The sequence below is a fragment of the Euprymna scolopes genome, chromosome 1 (genome assembly GCF_053919585.1).
Source record: "Euprymna scolopes isolate OS-2025 chromosome 1, ASM5391958v1, whole genome shotgun sequence".
Classification (NCBI taxonomy): Eukaryota; Metazoa; Mollusca; class Cephalopoda; order Sepiida; family Sepiolidae; genus Euprymna; species Euprymna scolopes.
The window spans coordinates 103,939,625-103,948,857 of NC_136482.1; positions in this window are offsets into that span (position 1 = coordinate 103,939,625).

Genomic DNA, 9,233 nt, shown 5'->3' on the forward strand with positions numbered 1-9,233 from the left:
CAAAAGTATTTAACACATTGTCAAATTTCATTCTTAAGCAGTCATTTCATCTTGCTACAGTATTTACGTATTTTAACCAACCAGAAGTCACCCCAGGGTTCAGGTCAATTGATGACAGTTCTCAGACACTGCGCAGGTTGCCTCTTTTATTACTGTTTTAAAATGGTTAAAACAAAGGAATTGATTAATTATATGCGCCAGGAAATCATAGCAAGGCACCAAGATGGAAACAGGTACAGGAAAATAGCTTCAGAACTAAATTTGGTGGTGAGTACAATTTTGGCTGTCCTGAAAAAAAATGGAAAACAACAGGTGGTAATGTTTTAAAAGTGGTCGGTCATGTTAATTAACGTTGCTCATAATGTGAAAAATAACTATTTTTGTCTCGTTCACAAATTCAGAAGGATTAGCAGGAATCAGGTATTGGAGTAAGCAAGGACGCAATCAAGAGATCATTGAATCATGCAGGTCTGTATTCTAGATCAGCGAGAATAACTCCATTGTTGAGCCCTAGACATGTGAAAGATCGTTTAAAATTTGTTTATAAATAGCCATGTGAATCGGATGACTTCTAGAACAAAGCTTTTCAGAAGAAACATGCGCACCCATGTATGGAGGAAACAAAGCACAGAATTTAAACCGTCTATTTCCACTGTAAAATTTGAGTGTGATGATTCGGGGCTGTTTTCTGCGAATGGAGTAACAGAAACCACAGAAGGGAAAATGAATGGAGTAAAATACCCGAAGATTTTGTCAAGAGTGCCGCAGATTTAGGATTTAGCCATGTTTTTAGTTATGTTGTTTTTTAATATTCCAGCAAGATAATGATCCCAAGCACAAGGCTATAACTACTATGAAATGTGTTAAGGATAATAAGATTAGTGTTCTACAGTGGCCTAGCTAGTCACCTGACCTAAAACCTATCGAAAATTTGTGGAAAACTCAAAGTTAAGGTGCACACAAGAAATTTCAAGAATATGAAGGAATTAAAGAAAATTTGCGAAGAAGAATGGTGAAACTAACAGCAAGTTACGGACAGCGTTAGGCACAACAGAGGATATATAATTAAATATTAGTAAATGTGTTAAATACTTTGCATATGTGAAATTTGATTTTCCGTTAATAAATATTGGTCAACTCAGTATATCTTCATTTCCGTTTTATTTTTAGAAAGATAATATCTGTTCGAGGAGTGAATGCAAATTTTATTCAAATTAACTTGATATTCTTTTTAAAATACGTAAAAAAACCCAATGTACTAAATACTTTTGCTAACCATTATATATATATATATATATATATATATATATATATATATATATATATATATATATATATATATATATATATACATACATTATATGTATGTATGAAAATGCGCGCACACACAGCTATATATATATATATATATATATATATATATATATATATATATATATATATATATATATAGCGAGTATTGAGACAGAATCTTTTGATCAATGACTTTTATCCATTTGTCCGTTTATTAATAGTTCCATTTTTTACTGATACGTCTTTTACTCTCAAGATTAAATTTACGCATTGAAAGAACCAACCTCATTTAAAAATCGAATACTTTCAATTTCGGTTGGAATTATCTTCAGGATATTTAATTAAAATGAACGGAAATCAATACTAGGTAATTTATACAATATGCATGTATGTATGTATGTATGCATCTATCTATCTATCTATCTATCTATCTATCTATCTATCTATCTATCTATCTTTTAATATAATACTAAAGCTGAGTTAATCAATAATTTTCTCCTAACGTTTTAAAATTACTATCAAAACTACATGTTAAAAAATCCTTTGTTTCTGGATTTCAACTGTTCTAAGTAACCCCAATTAACAGTTGCGAGGGTTGTTTCTAAAGTAAAGCCTCCTATTTTTAAATCGAAAAAGTTGAAGAGCTACGAAGACGGGAGAAATTACGTTTGGAACGTACCTCATAAATCAAAAGTAACTTGTTAAGTTTTAGTCAATTAATGTTATCCGCTCTCACTCTATGTTGTGAGACAGATGTGTTGCTGGATTGCCGATCGCATTTAGATGAAGCTGGTCATTTGGATATCTAACTTTATGTCAATACCATCGCAACATCTATATTCTCTCGCTCTCCTTGTTTATTGAAAGTCGGTCATAAACAAAGGACAGAATATACCAGTCGTTTTTTTTTGTTATTTTTCCTAAACAACTGGAATGGACTTTTCTTGGTGGCCGAACTGTTAACGTTGCAGATGTTTGTTTTTTTTTCACACTTTATTTTCCTACTTTTACTCATGACTCCGGGTTTGATTCTTCCTACTTACCTACCATAACATTTTTTAAAACTCCCCCCCCGTCCCGGAAACAAACACTCGGGCAACGCCGGGTACCCCCGCTAGTAAGAGAATAAAAAGCGAATCAAATGATGTATAAGTTGTTTAAACAGTTACATTCAATTTAGCTTAAATTTGCGGTTTTTGAAAAAATGACAAGTGCGGACTTTATATTGGCGCACTATATATATATATATATATATATATATATATATATATATATATATATATATATATAACTACTTCATTTATTCACATAAATTTAATATACGAAAGTATAGATTTATGCGTAAACTTTAAGTATTTACTTCAAAAGTGCTCAATACGTAGGTAGAGCTAGTTAGTAATTTATAAAATATATATGTCGATTAAGCTACACTGAATATTCTGCGTTTCATCCAACTATAGGATTCGTCAGGCTTATGCGCATAGTTGGATGAAACGCAGAATATTCAGTGTAGCTTAATCGCCATATATATTTTATAAATTACTATATATATATATATATATATATATATATATATATATATATATATATATATACTTACTTTACTAGCAGGGAGACCGACGTTGCCTGGGACTGAATGATGATCAACAAATATTTCACATTATTTTATTGTCACCGAAATCCGTGAAATCGCTCGGGCAGAAGCTTCACATAGTTCCATGTAGTAACTTAGTCCAAAATATATGCACTCTAGAGAACCTACTGTTGTTTTTATAAAATTATATTACGTAAACTTCTTTCCAGTTAACTAAAAAAAAACATGAAGAAATTTACGTGCAGGGTTTTAACTTACAGATCCTGCTGTGCAAAAAACAAAACAAAACAAACAAGCAAAAAAAAAAACAACAAAAAACCCCCAAAATACACGTGAATTTTCAAGTCATAAAATTCTTTGAAGTTAATGAAAAAAAAAAACAAAATTAGGAAATTTGCGTGCGGAGTTTGAACCTTCAGTTCACGTCATGCACCCCCCCCCAAAAAACAGGCTATCAACTTTCCCACAGTAGAATTTTCATGGCCTGTTGTTCTATAATTGTTAGTTCTATCATTATCATTCTAAGCGACGACATGCAAAAATTGCTTTACCGATGATAGATAAATTAAAATAACGGTCTCGATTATCGATTATCAGATGAAACAAAACTTAAATAGGATCACTCCCAGACTTATACACTAAATTTCTGTAAATTTTAAAGAAAATCTGTTCTACCGTTTCGGAGTCTTTAAGAAACGAACTCTCACACACCAGACAAAGTTGCACTTATATATATATATATATATATATATATATATATATATATATATATATATATATATATATATATATATAATGTGTGTTTGTGTGTATGTGCGTAATGACGAACCAATAATAATACGGAATATGACAATTTGGTGTAAGCAAATTGGTCTTAGTCTTTTGGCATAAGCTTTTTTGGCGATATCCGTTTTGGCCTCAATCCATCTGGCAACGAATTTTGTTTGGTTTTATTCAAAAAGTATAGATTCATCATCCAAAGGTGATACTTGAAAAACGCCTGACAATGAAATATAGTTTCTGTAGTTTTTCAGGCACGTGAAGAAATGTAACAATTAAATTAATCACTCGTCATTTTCTCTGTATATATATATATATATATATATATATATATATATATATATATATATATATATATTAGTATTGGGACGATTTATCGGAATAAGAATCGGGAATCGGAAAATCGGAATATCTGGGGGTATCGGAATCGGTATAGGAATAGGAAAAAGTGGCGATTTTCCGATGCTTAAAACGATTCTTGTAATTGTCTTTTTAATTTGATTTTGTTGAAAACAAATTCTTCCGATGCCAGTAGTAATGAATAAATATTTATTGATTTTAAACAATTAGTAAGACTTAAATCTATAGGTCTTCAACCCTAATACGTGTTTTATTACGTTTGAGAAAATATCTGCACATTTAACGTGTGTTTTTACGGTAATCAGGGAAAAATAAAAACTTTATAGTTAACTATTAAGAGAATTATAAAGAATCAGAATCGGAATCTGCAATGGTATCGGAATCGGTAATTTTGTACAGAATCAGTAATTGTATCGGAAACGGGAAAAATATTAGAATTGTCCCATTACTAATATATATATATATATATATATATATATATATATATATATATATATATATATATATATATATATATACTAGCAATCGGTGCCCGGCGTTGCCCAGGTGTTTTGAGGTTAATGCTGAGAAAAAAAAACGGTCATTTTTTTTAAACTTTGACCCCTATTATGACCTCTTAACATTTATTGTTTAGGGATCAAGTAAAGTTATTAAGTTAGATCCATGTCCAAGGAATCTATATCTAAAATATCACGTGTTTAGACCCAAAATTGTAGGAGGAGTTTGGTAGAGTTCTTAAAGGTCAAATCGTTGAATATTGACCACTTAATCGCCAAATTTCTGTCGAAAACCTATCACATCGATTTTCCCAAATCTCAGTACCCTGTATATCAAATTTCGAATCTCTAGGCTTAAAATTGACAGAGTTTTAGCGTAGGGAAATGCACACAGACGCACAGACACACACAGACACTATCACTTATATATATATATATATATATATATATATATATATATATATATAAACATAAACATCATATATATAAGGATAATAGTACGCCATATATAAAACAAAAGACCATTATTTACTGAAGTGAAAGGAAAACCCGGGGGACCTTTACCCAAAAATAAATCTATATTTTTTTGTGTGTATTTATAGTCTTTTCAACACCCCTTTTTTCTATTTATTTAAAAAGAAAATACGACTTTGTTATTTATGAGTCGTGGAATTGCATTCATCTACAAAAGATCTAGCTAATGTGCATATTTTTTATCGTTTTTAATTAATTCCCTATTAGTTTTTTTTCGGTTCTCTTATACGATGATCATCTTTATTTAACTATTACGTGTAATTATATTCATACAGATATTCTATATGATTTATATTTGCGTAATATTTGCGTAGAAATGAAGAAAATCAAATTTACTGTGTATTTATCGCGTGTTAGCGTGGCCTTCGTTATAAAGACGTTTTAAGACGGTCTTGGTGTTAGTCAGCGGGCTTGGTTGCCATAACAACGTGACGTAGCCAAGGACGGTAGTGGACGTGAGTGTGTGTGCGTGTGTGCGCGTGTGCTGGAAATTATAGTAGTACTAATAACGTTTGTTTTCGTGTTGTCTGTACGTGTGTGCCGCTAACGCCAGAGTGTGTGTGTGTGCGCGTGTGTGCGCGTGTGTGCGCGTGTGCTGGGAATGGATCACAACGTTTGTTTTCGTGCTGTGTTTATATTATGCATATTGTTTCGTATCTTATCAACTTTTTCGAATCTATGTGTACAGTAATACAAACCCGTTTTTCGAGCTGAATAAATATGTTACATTGAATAAAAACACGAAAAATCCAGTTTGGTAGAAAAGTAACTTATCTTGCCTTTGATAACATTTATTTGTTATATATTTGTTTTTTGACAACTTTTTCGAATCTATGTGTACAGTAATACAAACCCGGGTTCTTGTGCAGTTTTCCATTGACATTAAAAAATGAAAATATTTAAAAAAAAATATATTGTACGTACTCGTCATGGGATAAAGTTTTCCTACAGAAAAAAATCACGTAATTTCATCAAGTAGTTATTTTTTATAGCGAAAAAAGAAAAAAAAATCAATGCGACAAGCGAGTAATTATTAATTCAGCCATCTTGATTCTTAACCAAACAGAAAGTTCAAGTAGGGGGATTTCCCATTTTTTTTTTTATAGCGAGGCCAAATTTCGCGAATTTGGCCTATTTTAAAGCAGTTTGGTCTTCAAAATTTCTGTTTGGCCTTTTTTTCTTCACCAATGAAATCTGGGGACGCAACGGGAATTTTCGACAAAAAGATGTTGTTACTATGTACATCTATGCATTGAAATACAATTTGTGGCAAAATTTCAGGAAAAACTAATGGATGGTTCTCTCGCAATAGTCCGTACAACTCGCTAAATTATCTCGTCAAAACCTTAAATCTCGAATTTTTGTGCATTTTTTTTTGGGGGGGGGGGACTAATTTGGCATAATAGTGCCCATTTAATAGTATTATCTTGAAAAAATAAAAAAATAAGGAAAATTACAAAAAAAAACCAAACAAACAGGAACAACAAAAGTGTGCCGTATTTTAAAAAGTTTTATTGCGTTGTTTTTATTTGCTTTTTTTATTTCATCGGTGAAGAAGAAGGCCAAACAGAAATTTTGAAGGCCAAACTGCTTTAAAAAAAGGCCAAATTCGCGAAATTTGGCCTCGCTATAAAAAAAAGGGAAATCCCCCTACTTGAACTTTCTGTTTGGTTAAGAATCAAGATGGCTGAATTAATAATTACTCCCTTGTAGCGTTGATTTTTTTCTATTTTCGCTATAAAAAAATAACTACTTGATGAAATTACGTGATTTTTTCTGTAGGAAAACTTTATCCCATGACGAGTACGTACAATATATTTTTAAAAAAATATTTCCTTTTTTTAATGTCAATGGAAAACTGCACAAGTACCCAAACCCGAAATGAAAGGACCACGAGTGAACGCGCGTTTTTTTTAGTTTAGTTTCATATATATATATATATATATATATATATATATATATATATATAAAATAAGTATTTTTAAATTTTATCTTTCAAGCTTTAAAAATAGTTTTAAAATTTTATCAGCCGGCATAATTTATTTTTAAATATTGAAACATTTAAGGAAAATTAATTTTTGCTAGATTTTCAAAACATTATTTTCGTGTTGTGTGTACGTGTCTGCGGCTAGCACCAGAATGGCGGCCGTGATGTCGGAGGTTCGATTGTTAGATTGTGTAAGTTTCGTATTTTTTAAATTTGTAAATCGCAAGTTAGGAAAAAATTAAACACTTCCAAGATGGACAATAAATAAAGCCATAATATTTTATGGTAAAGTTAAGAGCCTACGAACCATAGTTTTTTAGGAGATGTGATTATTGGATTAACCAATCAGAAATCGTCTGTGGCACACACATCTCTGTTTATATATATATATATATATATATATATATATATATATATATATATATATATATATATATATATATGTATATACATGGAGAGGGAGAGAGAAAGAGAGAGAGAGAAATAGAGAGAGAGAGAGAGAAAGAGAAAATGACGAGTGACTGTTTTGCACATTACTTTTCTTATCTTTCTTTTTCTGGTTTTCCTCTTACCTTATTTTTTCCGTATTTAATTTGTCTTATTTCTAAATTTTAAAATTCTATTTGAAAGACTTTTTAAAAATCTTTATTTAAAGTATTAAAATTTTTTTATTTCTTTATTTTTATTGCTTTCGTTCTTGCGATACTCTCTTTCATCCCAATCATATTATTCCCATCCTAAAATTTTTCCATTTTTAAAGTTTTTTTTTTTTTAAATCGTTGTCTCTTTATTTGTATAATGTCGGGTTTTCTCCTATCGGAGGAAAAGCATTTAGCTTCGAAATGCGACGGCCTTAAGTGATTTCTCCCCATAGTCCCCTTTTACTCTTATTGACTTGATAATGTAATAAAGTTCCAATGATGTAACTGTTGGAACGAGTCGGAATCGGAATCGAGAATTAATAAAATCGGAACTTTTTAAGGTATCGGGATCAGAGATAATTGTGCCTGCTTTTCGATGCCAAAAACGATTTTTGTATCTTTTTCATTATTAGGTTTTGTTTTGTTTCATTCTTAATTTTCCATTACTGCTCCCAAAGATGAAATGGTAACTGTGTTTTGGTTTTAAGCTACAAACAGAATTAAAATGTATAGATCACTCCCAAAAGTCTTTTCTTACGTTCACAAAAATATATCACATAAATTTTTACGTTAATCTAAAGAAAAACAAATCTAAAGCTAAATCTTTAATAATTAAAATAAAATTGGAATCGGAAATTGTATTGAAATCAGGAATTTCAAACAGAATCGGTAATTGCATCGGAATCGGAAAAAAACCCTTTAGAATCGCCCCATTACTAATATATATATATATATATATATATATATATATATATATATATATAGTAAATTATGAAAATATATGGCAATTAAGCTACACAATATCTTCCGCATTCTTTACATTACTGCAGTATATGTATGTTTGAGATCGGTGTGCTTTGGTATTAATCTGCAATATAATAATAAAAATGAAAAAAATGATACATTTACGAATAAACAAAGATGCATTATGGACGAATTTAATTTCTTAATGAAATTAATGTGTGGTATTTACCGAGTCGTTTGATTTGATATTTTGACTAAGATCGCTACTTAACGCCTATCTATTATTATTTGTACGATAGTTAACAACGGTAATAGTTCTATCAGTTTCTTCCAAGATAACAATGAGTATCTTTCATATGACAGGTACGTGTTCGAAAAGTTATTTTCTCCGTTGCTTCAGGGTAACGAAGTGTCTGTCACTTTTATTAACAATGGATTGAAATAATCATCACGCGAATGTGATTGTTATTCTTTTCAATTGCTCTACGGAAATGTCTGGCTCGAATTAAACTTTAATGCCATAGGTCAACTATTATGGATAATCTGAGTCCTAACAGCAATAGAAACACGATTTTCGAACGCGTCTCTATTTTATCGGACAAATGTCAAGCGTCTTATGGGTGTTACATACGACGATAGTGATTATGTTTTTATGAGACCAACGGATAAAAACCCGAAGAGCCCGAAAAACTTGTTTGGCCGAACTCAACTTTTTTGTTCTCCGTGTGTTTAACACCAAAGAGAATTTAAATGAACTGATGTTCATTTGAAGAACGTTTTATCTGTGTAACACATTTGCTTTT